General features: G+C 39.4%; 1 long non-coding RNA gene across 1 annotated transcript; it reads right to left on the bottom strand.

Annotated features, from left to right (window-relative positions):
* Positions 1–4,455: 4,455 nt before the first annotated feature.
* On the bottom strand, positions 4,456–11,986 carry LOC117503047. The gene is made up of 4 exons (XR_004558465.1): positions 11,696–11,986; positions 10,482–10,619; positions 10,211–10,236; positions 4,456–4,744 (listed from the first exon to the last, which is right to left on the bottom strand). It is a non-coding gene; the product is annotated as an uncharacterized LOC117503047 (long non-coding RNA).
* Between the last annotated feature and the right edge of the window lie 1,592 nt (positions 11,987–13,578).

The following is a 13,578-nucleotide window of genomic DNA, read 5'->3' as shown; positions in this document are numbered from 1 at the left end:
ACAAACTCCACACAGAAAGTCCACAGGTGGGAATCGATCCTATGACCTTTTTGCTATGAGGCAACAGTGCTAACCATTAAGTCACTGTGCTGCCAACTTCAGAATAACAGATCTTTTTAAGCTAAGAAGAATTTTAAAAAAACAATGTCATTTTACACGCTCATACAACTGGATAAATAAAATTACTACATCACATCATGATCATCCAGACCACATCAGGCAAAGTCCTACTTAAACACGGCGTACTCTACAACCCAGAAACTGGTGTACACACAAAAATATTCACGTGTACCAAAGAATGCGTACACATGGATCCAACCAGATTCTTTTTGTACATCCCAATCAACATGGAATTGAACACACATGCAGAAGTACCAAACAGTATTCTGAGCAAACATTCTAAATGTAGTGCTCTTCTTGCCATGAAACCATATTGCTGCTCGCATATCGTCACCTGTTTGCTAGGCAAAGAGCTGTGGTATTGTATGAGGAAGTCTGGAGTGGCAGACGAGTATGTTAGGGTAGTGCAGGACATCTAGAAGGACAGTGTGACAGCAGTGACATGTGCAGAAGGAATGACAAACTCATTCAAGGTGGAGGTGGGATTACACCAAGTATCAGCTCTGAGTCCTTTCTTCTTTGCAGTGGTGATGGACAGGTTGACTGATGAGATCAGACAGGAGTCTCCATGGACTATGAGGTTTGCAGATGACACTGATCTGTACTGAGAGTACAGATCAGGTTGAGTCTAGCCTGGAGAGGTGGCGATATGCTCTGGAAAGAAGAGGAATGAAAGTCAGTAAGAGCAAGACTGAGTCCATGTGTGTGAATGAGAGGGAGCCCAGTGGAATAGTGCAGTTACAAGGAGTAGAAGAGGTAAAAGCAGATGAGTTTAAATATTTGGGGTCAACTGTTCAAAGTAATGGAGAGTGCAGGCAGGGTGGAGAAAGGTGGCAGGAGTGATTTGTGACTGAAGAATATCAGCAAGAGTAAAGGAGAAAGTTTACAAGACAGTACTGAGACCAGCTATGTTGGACGGCTTAGAGACGGTGGCACTAACAAAAAGACAGGAGATGAAGCTGAAGCTGTTGAGATTCTCTTTGGGAGTGACAACAACGGAAAAGATTAGGAATGAACATATCAGAGGGACATCCAACAAAATAAAAACACCTTCAACACATGACGTCATGCTTCGTAAATCACACACACAATATATTTATTTGAATTACAAATACAAAATGTGTCTGAAAAGACCAACAACAGTCAAATATTAAATTAATGTAACCCTAAAGAGAAGAAAAAAAATAAAAACACACAACAAATGTTCCAATTATAGCACGAGACAAATAGACTTTCAAAATACAACAGCCTGTTAGCATAATTATTTTGTTCATACTTTAAAAACTTGGTATAAAATACACACTAAACACTGTTTGATAACACTATGTAACAAATTTTTATTTTTGTTTTGTTCCTGGGTACAGTGTCAGGATTCAGTGCCAGTTATTTAACAAAATAGAACCCAAATGCAAGACAGCTGTTGTGAAAGTGTAGGAACACGGACCCACAACAGGGGGCGCAAATGAACGGACAATGGAGGAAGTCAAATAACAACACTTTACTGTTGTGAATGAGCACAACAAACACGGCAGGTCACAATAGTATGCAATGAAGTCAATGTACAGAACGTGTCACGTGGGCAGGCTCGAAGATGAGAGACGTCTGTCCAAAGCAGAACCGGAACCACACGATTTCCTCCGCCACCGAACCCCGGGAATACTGGAGCCGCCAAGTCCCGAACTCCCAGGTGGTCACTGCCTCCGCGTGTCGGATCTGGTACTGCTGGCGAGGAACAAAAACAGTTAGATGTAGGTGGGTTTACACCCAGCAACACGTATGGTGGGAAAATCCACCTCCACCTCTCATCAAAAAAAGCTGGTAAATGCAGGAGTATGGTTACTTATCAACAGGTAGGAGAAAAGTCCAACTCGGTCTCCAGCTGCAAGCACTCACTCTGCTGTCAAAAACACAAAGCAACAATATTCTGCTGTCAGAAAGATGAGCTCGTTACCTCCTAAGAATAGCGATATCTCGGCGAAGAGGTGGAGATGTCGTCCTGCTGATATACAGATGAAGATCAGATGATTGGTGACAGCTGTCATAGGTGATGAGTGACAGCTGTCACCCCGGCGGCTCCTGTGAGGCGGCAGCGCCCTCTTGTGCCTGGAGCCCGCACTCCAGGCAGGGTGCCCTCTGGTGGTGGTGGGCCAGCAGTACCTCCTCTTCAGCGGCCCACACAACAACAGCCAAAACTTTCTTTCATTGTTATAAATTATTTGAAACCACCCATTTAAAAAATAACATTAATATATCTCTCAAAACTAATATGTCTACGGCCTTATTTGTTTAATTCACTAAGTTAACGAACAATATTATTCTTGGTTTATTCATTTATTGTTTCAAGTATTTATTTGCACAATTAAAGGTCAAACATCAAATCCAGGGGGTCGTCAGAGTAAATTCATCCTGTGCATATCTTTCACCACTTGATGGCAGTACAGCAAACCAAGCGCTGCGTGAGGCCTCGAGACATGTATCGAAACGTTTGATGAAAAGCCTCGAGTCTTGAATGGGGCTTCATTTGCCCATCACTATCAATAATATAATACATACCACCATGAGACGAGAAGCAACAGCAACAAACAATGGACCAGCAAAGACTAACTCAAAAAGTGACCTTAAATAAGCAGCTGAACCTGTATTGATTACACATCAAAAGGAGAACACCAGAATGCAGCAGAGAACAAACTTCCATGTGAAGAGAAATACAACACATGACCCCCAAGTCATAACCTGAACACATCAGAGACAGGAAGTGCAAAAATCAAATGAAACAAATGAAACACTAATAAAACAAAGAAATAACTTAACAGACTAAAAAGGGGAACAGCCCTGAACAAACACCAAAAAATAACCCATCACAGATGGCTGCATGACACACAGTGTGTTTTCCTAACCTGTTCTGCCTTAAATGAATAGAAAATAGCTGTTATTCCACAGAAACTTTGCTTCTGTGATCAGGACAATGATATTTTGAAATTTGTCTGTTTTCAAGAATATTCTCGATTCGCCTTCACTACTACTGAGTAGTCTTATAGAATATTCTTTAACTGCTAGAACTGTCCAGAATTTTCTACAGGTTTCCAGAATTAACTCGAAATTTCAAGAAACTTTTAGAACTTTCTAGAACGTTAAAGAAAACAAAATCAGAGTTTGTGCTGAATGTAGTCATTTTTCCATAGACTTTAGACATAAGCAGTTGAAATATAGCACTTAGAAGCCAGGAATAAAAAATGTGTTACATAGTGTAATCATCACTTAAGGAATTATTCCTTTATTATGTTAAAAATGAAATATATACAATATTATACAAATGTGGCAAGAAATGTAGAAGCTGAAGAAATGTGTGTTTTTGCAAACTGGGTGGATGTTTTTATTCTGATCAGTTCTGATGTGGGTAAAATAAAGTACTATAACCAGAATATTACCCGACAGTAACAGTTTCACCATCAGTGGATAAAGGAAAATCATGAACATTATCAGCGGTGCCCAAACTTTTACATACAACTGTGATAATGGGGAAAAGAGCTACAGACCAAAGCCTGTTTCTATTTTATTTTTTGGACCAGCCTGTAAAAATTTTTATTTGTGCTATAACTTTTTTTTTTTTTAATGTGTGTGACTATGAGGAGTGACTCACGTTTGGCCCACCCTCAAGTGGCCATTAAAAGAAGTGCAGGTTTTGGCACTTCCACATTTGCTTCATTTTCCAGCAGTTGGTTAAAACAAACAAACAAAAACAAACCTGCCTGACATCTGGCCTGAACTGCAACAGAACAATTCTGGTGACATTCTGTCTGCAGTTGTTCTGGCAAATATAGACGAGTGTTTCAGTTATTGTTATAAACTCACTATGATGATATGAACTGAAAGCGTTTCAGAGGTCCACAGATTTCCTGTGGTTTGTGAGCGGTGGCATCCAGGCCACTGGGATCAGCACAGCCTCCAGCCCAAGACTCTGCAGTGATGTTGGTCACCATCATCATCACTTGATAGTTTTTCCAAAGAAGCCATTGATCAGCTGCAACCAGGTGAAACGTGGGCGTGTCCACGACCAGGTCAAATGTGGGCGTGTCCTTGACCAGGTGAAACGTTGATGTATTCTGAGGCACCTGCGTGCTGGATCACACACAAAGACTAGTTACACACACGCACACACACACACACACACACACACACACACACACACACACACACACATATATGAGAAAGCCAAAATTCTGTTTTCCTTTGATAAACATGCAGGTTTTTGGTTTATTAACATTTTTGACTGACAGTGCTCGACGTGAAATTAATCTTCAGGGAAAAAACTGCATGCAGAAAGAAAGAAAGAAAGAAGTGAAAACTCACTGAAACACTTAAAGTTCACATGGACTGAAGTTATTGTTCTTTGACTTTTTGATTTTTGCTGATTGGTTTATGCAGCAGTAATAACCAACATAAGTTTGATGAAATTGTCTGATTTGTATTGTTTTTTTAAACCGTGAACTTTACTCCTTCCATCTTCAACCAGCTTGCCTCTGTACGAGTTGCTGGGTGGTTCTTACATTTGGACTCATTGTCATAGAAAAGCCACGCCGCCTCCACGTCTTCCAGCAGAGGACAAACAGTTCTCGTATAAAACCTGTGGACAGAAGGAAAGAAATAAAAAGACAGAAGAAAGATGACTCAGGTTCATTTTAGCTGTCGTCCTCTTCACAGGAAAGATAGTTTTGAGGGTTGGTTTAAAAAATGTATTGTGATATATTTACAAATTACCCACTCACACACACACACACACACGGAGTGAAAAAATTGAGAAAAATGGTAAATGGACTGCATTTATATAGCGCTTTTCCACCTGCATCAGACGCTCAAAGCGCTTTACAATAATGCCTCACATTCATTCTGATGTTAGGGTGCTGCCATACAAAGTGCTCACACTACACACAGGGAGCAACTAGGGGATTAAGGACCTAGCCCAAGGGCTCTTAGTGATTTTCCAGTCAGGCTAGGATTAGAACCAAAGATCTTTTGGTCTCAAGCCCAACCATTATGTACTAGACCATCACCTCCCCTTAATGGTGTCTAGTGTTTAGTTAATAATAATAATAATAATAACAATAAATATAGATGTTTCAGGTTAAAAATTTACAAAGACCTTGAAAGTTGTATAGCAAATTGATTGTATTCTATTATTATCATCTCTTCTGAAGAAGTAATTCCACATACAGTACATTTCTTCTGCCTCTCTTCCTCTGATCAGTCTCCGTAGCATTCTGCTGGTTCTTTGTTTCTGATCATTAAAACAGTTATAGATTTTTTTTTTTTTAACTCTAAAAATCTGTCATCACTTCCATCATCCCTTCAAAGGAAAAACTCTGAGGACATTTTCAGCATTTGGTCATCTGAAAAGTCAGAGTACATCACCAATCTTAGAACATTACAGAAGCGGTGAACATCTCCCTGTGGAGAACCAACCACCCCAAGAGTTAATGTTATGACATCACTACATTATGCAATCGAGCCTGTTTCCTTTATTATTTCAATATCAATCAATCAATCAATCAACTTGTTTCTTATATAGCGCCAAATCACAACAAACAGTTGCCCCAAGGCGCTCCACATTGCAAGGCAAGGCCATACAACAATCATGAAAAACCCCAACGGTCAAAACGACCCCCTATGAGCAAGCACTTGGCCACAGTGGGAAGGAAAAACTCCCTTTTAACAGGAAGAAACCTCCAGCAGAACCAGGCTCAGGGAGGGGCAGTCTTCTGCTGAGACTGGTTGGGGCTGAGGGAAAGAACCAGGAAAAAGAGATCGATCACTAATGATTAAATGCAGAGTGATGCATACGGAGCAAAAAGAGAAAGAAACAGTGCATCATGAGAACCCCCCCACAGTCTACGTCTAAAGCAACATAACCAAGGGATGGTCCAGGGTCACCCGATCCAGCCCTAACTATAAGCCTTAGCGAAAAGGAAAGTTTTAAGCCTAATCTTAAAAGTAGAGAGGGTATCTGTCTCCCTGATCTGAATTGGGAGCTGGTTCCACAGGAGAGGAGCCTGAAAGCTGAAGGCTCTGCCTCCCATTCTACTCTTACAAACCCTAGGAACTACAAGTAAGCCCGCAGTCTGAGAGCGAAGCGCTCTAATGGGGTAATATGGTACTACGAGGTCCCTAAGATAAGATGGGACCTGATTATTCAAAACCTTATAAGTAAGAAGAAGAATTTTAAATTCTATTCTAGCATTAACAGGAAGCCAATGAAGGGAGGCCAACACGGGTGAGATATGCTCTCTCCTGCTAGTCCCCGTCAGTACTCTAGCTGCAGCATTCTGAACCAACTGAAGGCTTTTTAGGGAACTTTTAGGACAACCTGATAATAATGAATTACAATAGTCCAGCCTAGAGGAAATAAATGCATGAATTAGTTTTTCAGCATCACTCTGAGACAAGACCTTTCTGATTTTAGAGATATTGCGTAAATGCAAAAAGGCAGTCCTACATATTTGTTTAATATGCGCTTTGAATGACATATCCTGATCAAAAATAACTCCAAGATTTCTCACAGTATTACCAGAGATCAGGGAAATGCCATCCAGAGTAACGATCTGGTTAGACACCATGCTTCTAAGATTTGTGGGGCCAAGTACAATAACTTCAGTTTTATCTGAGTTTAAAAGCAGGAAATTAGAGGTCATCCATGTCTTTATGTCTGTAAGACAATCCTGCAGTTTAGCTAATTGGTGTGTATCCTGTGGCTTCATGGATAGATAAAGCTGGGTATCATCTGCGTAACAATGAAAATTTAAGCAATACCGTCTAATAATACTGCCCAAGGGAAGCATGTATAAAGTGAATAAAATTGGTCCTAGCACAGAACCTTGTGGAACTCCATAATTAACTTTAGTCTGTGAAGAAGATTCCCCATTTACATGAACAAACTGTAATCTATTAGACAAATATGATTCAAACCACCGCAGTGCAGTGCCTTTAATACCTATGACATGCTCTAATCTCTGTAATAAAATTTTATGGTCAACAGTATCAAAAGCAGCACTGAGGTCCAACAGAACAAGCACAGAGATAAGTCCACTGTCCGAAGCCATAAGAAGATCATTTGTAACCTTCACTAATGCTGTTTCTGTACTGTGATGAATTCTAAAACCTGACTGAAACTCTTCAAATAGACCATTCCTCTGCAGGTGATCAGTTAGCTGTTTTACAACTACCCTTTCAAGAATCTTTGAGAGAAAAGGAAGGTTGGAGATTGGCCTATAATTAGCTAAGATAGCTGGGTCAAGTGATGGCTTTTTAAGTAATGGTTTAATTACTGCCACCTTAAAGGCCTGTGGTACATAACCAACTAACAAAGATAGATTGATCATATTTAAGATTGAAGCATTAAATAATGGTAGGACTTCCTTGAGCAGCCTGGCAGGAATGGGGTCTAATAAGCATGTTGATGGTTTGGATGAAGTAACTAATGAAAATAACTCAGACAGAACAATCGGAGAGAAAGAGTCTAACCAAATACCGGCATCACTGAAAGCAGCCAAAGATAACGATACATCTTTGGGATGGTTATGAGTAATTTTTTCTCTAATAGTCAAAATTTTGTTAGCAAAGAAAGTCATGAAGTCATTACTAGTTAAAGTTAATGGAATACTCAGCTCAATAGAGCTCTGACTCTGTCAGCCTGGCTACAGTGCTGAAAAGAAACCTGGGGTTGTTCTTATTTTCTTCAATTAGTGATGAGTAGAAAGATCTCCAACCTTCCTTTTCTCTCAAAAATTCTTGAAAGGGTAGTTGTAAAACAGCTAACTGATCATCTGCAGAGGAATGGTCTATTTGAAGAGTTTCAGTCAGGTTTTAGAATTTATCATAGTACAGAAACAGCATTAGTGAAGGTTACAAATGATCTTCTTATGGCCTCGGACAGTGGACTCATCTCTGTGCTTGTTCTGTTAGACCTCAGTGCTGCTTTTGATACTGTTGACCATAAAATTTTATTACAGAGATTAGAGCATGCCATAGGTATTAAAGGCACTGCGCTGCGGTGGTTTGAATCATATTTGTCTAATAGATTACAATTTGTTCATGTAAATGGGGAATCTTCTTCACAGACTAAAGTTAATTATGGAGTTCCACAAGGTTCTGTGCTAGGACCAATTTTATTCACTTTATATATGCTTCCCTTAGGCAGTATTATTAGACGGTATTGCTTAAATTTTCATTGTTACGCAGATGATACCCAGCTTTATCTATCCATGAAGCCAGACGACACACACCAATTAGCTAAACTGCAGGATTGTCTTACAGACATAAAGACATGGATGACCTCTAATTTCCTGCTTTTAAACTCAGATAAAGCTGAAGTTATTGTACTTGGCCCCACAAATCTTAGAAACATGGTGTCTAACCAGATCCTTACTCTGGATGGCATTACCCTGACCTCTAGTAATACTGTGAGAAATCTTGGAGTCATTTTTGATCAGGATATGTCATTCAAAGCGCATATTAAACAAATATGTAGGACTGCTTTTTTGCATTTACGCAATATCTCTAAAATCAGAAAGGTCTTGTCTCAGAGTGATGCTGAAAAACTAATTCATGCATTTATTTCCTCTAGGCTGGACTATTGTAATTCATTATTATCAGGTTGTCCTAAAAGTTCCCTAAAAAGCCTTCAGTTAATTCAAAATGCTGCAGCTAGAGTGCTGACGGGGACTAGAAGGAGAGAGCATATCTCACCCATATTGGCCTCTCTTCATTGGCTTCCTGTTAATTCTAGAATAGAATTTAAAATTCTTCTTCTTACTTATAAGGTTTTGAATAATCAGGTCCCATCTTATCTTAGGGACCTCGTAGTACCATATCACCCCAATAGAGCGCTTCGCTCTCAGACTGCAGGCTTACTTGTAGTTCCTAGGGTTTGTAAGAGTAGAATGGGAGGCAGAGCCTTCAGCTTTCAGGCTCCTCTCCTGTGGAACCAGCTCCCAATTCAGATCAGGGAGACAGACACCCTCTCTACTTTTAAGATTAGGCTTAAAACTTTCCTTTTTGCTAAAGCTTATAGTTAGGGCTGGATCAGGTGACCCTGAACCATCCCTTAGTTATGCTGCTATAGACGTAGACTGCTGGGGGGTTCCCATGATGCACTGTTTCTTTCTCTTTTTGCTCTGTATGCACCACTCTGCATTTAATCATTAGTGATCGATCTCTGCTCCCCTCCACAGCATGTCTTTTTCCTGGTTCTCTCCCTCAGCCCCAACCAGTCCCAGCAGAAGACTGCCCCTCCCTGAGCCTGGTTCTGCTGGAGGTTTCTTCCTGTTAAAAGGGAGTTTTTCCTTCCCACTGTAGCCAAGTGCTTGCTCACAGGGGGTCGTTTTGACCGTTGGGGTTTTACATCATTATTGTATGGCCTTGCCTTACAATATAAAGCGCCTTGGGGCAACTGTTTGTTGTGATTTGGCGCTATATAAAAAAAAAAATTGATTGATTGAATTGATAGCTTCACGAAGGGCTTTCTTATAGAGCAACAAACTCTTTTTCCAGGCTAAGTGAAGATCTTCTAAATTAGTGAGACGCCATTTCCTCTCCAACTTACGGGTTGGAGAGAAATATGCTTTATTAGCATTATTTTCTATAAAACCACTTCTTTATAAATGCCACATTTGATTTTCAGAAAACATTAAAATAAGTATAAGGGGAGTCGTCTTATAATTCAGCCCAGTCTCACTTTTTTTTTTCGTGCTCCTGTGACAAAATGAGTCAAATTTTCGTGACAGTGTTTTTTTTACACTCACTATTACTAATCCTACTCCTACCCCCCAACCCTAATCTTACTCCTTTCACCCACCCTAACCATAACCCACCATAACCCCCGCTTCAGTTTTAATTTCGTGCAGCCATCACGGAATGAGTTAGAATGAATTCGTGCTGCCGTGACGAAAATGAGGCGCTTTTCGTCACAATATCACAAACCAATAGATTAATGTATGTTTTGTGCTGCTGAATCACGACTTGCTGTGAGACCAGGTTGTATAATCAGAGTCGTCTTATATTCAGAACAACATGATATTTGAACATCTGTTTGACTCACGTGGGAACTGGCTGAGTTCTCAGCATCTGAAACAAACATTTGAAGAATCAGTTTTCAAATTAAGTAACACTATGAAAATTTATCGCCATTTCCAACATAACCACACAACATCATTTACGTTTACATTTTCATACTTACTGTTTTTAGTCATTATTAATAATAAATGCTTTTTAGTGATAAAGATGCTTTCATACAACTCAACATGCAGATTTGATGACATAAAGCACAGTATCATCTGCGTATCGACATGATGTTTTTAGGCTTTACTCACTTTGTGTCTCTTTGGCAGATTTCCAGCATTTGAAGCAAAGAGCCGTGACAACCAACAGTGTCAGAACTTTGACCACTGCACTGATGATGAAGTAGAAGTGAAAGCTGTCAGTTGGTATTATGGTGATATTTGACAGATCTGCAATCAGAAGATGGCAGTAAGCAAACAAAATTAACTTGTCTTCAAAGTAAACAGTCCAACACAATGACTGCAAAGGGAGAAAAAAGTGTGGCTAAGAGATTTGTGCTTTAAGAAACAGACACTGAAGTGAACATTTGGAGCAGTTCACAAGTCATGTGACTGAAATTCTCCTTTGTATTTAGCAAATGTTTTAAGTTGTTAAATCACAAAGGTACATTGTCTGATCTGAAAGCTTGCACATGTATTTTTTGTGAGAAAGTACAAAGGTGTTAATAACAACAACAATAATAATTCATAGATATTTCAGGTTAGAAATTTTCAAAGAGATTGAAAGTTGTATATCAAAATATAATGAATATAAAAATAACCATAACAGACGACCACATTTTCTGAACAATAAGTCACACTATTTTATTTATTTATTTATTTTTACTTGTTTGGCTCGATTTCCAACTTATATCTAAACACACACACACACACACACACACACACACACACACACACACACACACACACACACACACACACACACACACACACACTGCATTATCACAATGGATGAAAGATGTCACCATCTCCACACTTAACAAGATGTTCCGGCAAATTGATGTGAATAAGGTGCTGTCTGACCACACTCCAGAGCAGAAGGTAATGCACCATTAAGCTGGATGCCAGCCATCATAAAATAACAGGACACAGAAAAAGAAGCAGCAGTAGCAGTAGTGCATATCCTAGGTCTTAGAGAACAAGTGAAATTAATAAATCATGCTCTCAAACCGAATGACTAGATTCTTGAATAAAGAGAGGAAATAACCTTCACACACTCTTGGGGGTTAGAATATGGTAAGGGTCATTATACTGTTTTTAAGATACAGAATAAATTAAAGTGTGTACATTTAGTGAGGTCAGTGTGCATGTTTAGCAATGAGAAGACAAGCTTTCACTGCAAACCTAAAGTGTTTGTTTTTGTCGGTTATTTGAAACATTGATTGACAAGCATATCCTTGTTGACCTGAATGCCCCCCCCATGTAAATTAATATTTTCTGTCTGACCTCAGAAGGTCTCCTGGTACCTGTGAAGATGGGTGTGTAGTCGGCTGATATGAGCTAGTTGTTCTTGTCGTCCGTCACCTTACAGGTGTACTTCCTGTTGCGGTCGCTCTGACGCTTCACTTTCAGTAAAGACACACAGTTGGTCCGTCGTAAGAACTCGTATCCATCACCTTTATCCAACAGAACGCGGCCTCCTTCATCCTGCCAGAGGACGGTGTTCTCTGCACAGAGTCTGAGGTCTGTGGATCTGACCAGAGAACACTCCAATACGACCTCATTGTCCCTCACTGGATCAGCATCCGATGGAGACGTCGAGACTGAAAGAAATTAAATCAAATCTCAAACAGGGCTTTTTTTAAATCCTTCACTCTGAGTCGATTTATTATCGTCGGTACCTCCATCCAGGATTTGATTTCTCCTGATCCTGTTTGTCAGCAGGATTACTCTAAAACTAAGAAATCCATTTTCACCAAACACAGATCAAGATCTGATCCCTGATCTGAATCTATGCTGCACCAGTGACAACATGAACCTGAGACAGGAGGCTGGAAAGGTTCTGATGTTTGGGTGGATCTAGAAAAAGGGGCGGGGCCAATGATACGTTGAGGTGTTTTTAAGGACTTTGTTGGAGGTGTGCACTCTAATGAGTGTCCATGTAGCTCCTGATTCAGTCACAGCAGCAGATCCAGTTAAACTCTGTGAGAACAAGTTTTTATCAAAGGGACACTCACTGGTCAGAACGCTGACGTAGACCCGTTTGTCCGAAGAATCTCTGTCTCCAACCCGACATGTGTAGTAGCCAGCGTCCTCATCAGTGATGTTGCTGATGATCAGAGAGCAGTCTTTGTCCACATGGAGCCTGGCTGCTCGCTGTGAGCTCAGTGACACTTTTCCATTCTTTACCTCTTCAAAAGTATGAGTGAAATCTTTGTTGAAAAGCCAGTTTATACCAGAACATGTTGGACCAAAATGTGAAAGCTGAGCACAGACCAGAGTCACATTTTGTCCTGACGAGTGGTACAGAGACACGGAATCATCACCACTGACCCCTGGAAGGGAAAAACAACAACAACAACAACAACAAAAAAAACAGAGCATTTTAAATATACACAAAATGTAAATATTTTAAAATAAGTTCTAAAAGTCATTTAGAATCAACATCGATTATTATGTTTTCTTTCTTTCAAATTTACAAATGACAGATATTCACCTTCCATCAGAATCTGTCATTTGCAAATTTGTTTCGTGACTTCAGAAATCTGTTTCAGGACTTTGTAAATTTGCTTCAGTTTGTAAATTTGTTTCAGGACTTCTTGTAAAAGTGTTCTGCCATTTGTTAAAGTGTTTTTTCACTTCCCAGCCACTGTAGTTTAGGACGAATTGTTCTTACAGGACAAATAGACAAACACTGGTATTAAAATAAAAATCATTATACTTTTATTCTTAAAAAAACAAACACTCATATTTTTGTTAGTTAAACAAAAAACTTTAAATACAGATTTTAGATTTTTTCACACACTGTTAACTAACTACAGTTATACTCAGTTATGCTGCATAACTGACATTTGTTACAAGTTTATTCCAAATTTAGTGATTCTGTTTTAGCAATAACTGTCTGATAACAGTCATATGATATTCATGAAAAGTTCAGTTTAACATAAAAAAGAATATAAAAGAAAACAAAACTGAACTTTACCTTTAAAGTGAAGCACAAAGATCAGGATTAGTTTGAACAGAAACATTCTTCACAGGCAGACAGACGATCTGAGGTTCCAGGAAATGATGATGTTTCTCACAACACATTCTGACAGAACCCCCACCCACAAATAAATATGATGAAATATTATTTAAACTTCCTTAAACAGATGCTTCACTAAGCTCAAACTGTTACACACTGAAGGAA

Source organism: Thalassophryne amazonica, chromosome 21, assembly GCF_902500255.1.
Source record: "Thalassophryne amazonica chromosome 21, fThaAma1.1, whole genome shotgun sequence".
NCBI lineage: Eukaryota > Metazoa > Chordata > Actinopteri > Batrachoidiformes > Batrachoididae > Thalassophryne > Thalassophryne amazonica.
This window is presented reverse-complemented; position numbering and strand designations above follow the sequence as displayed.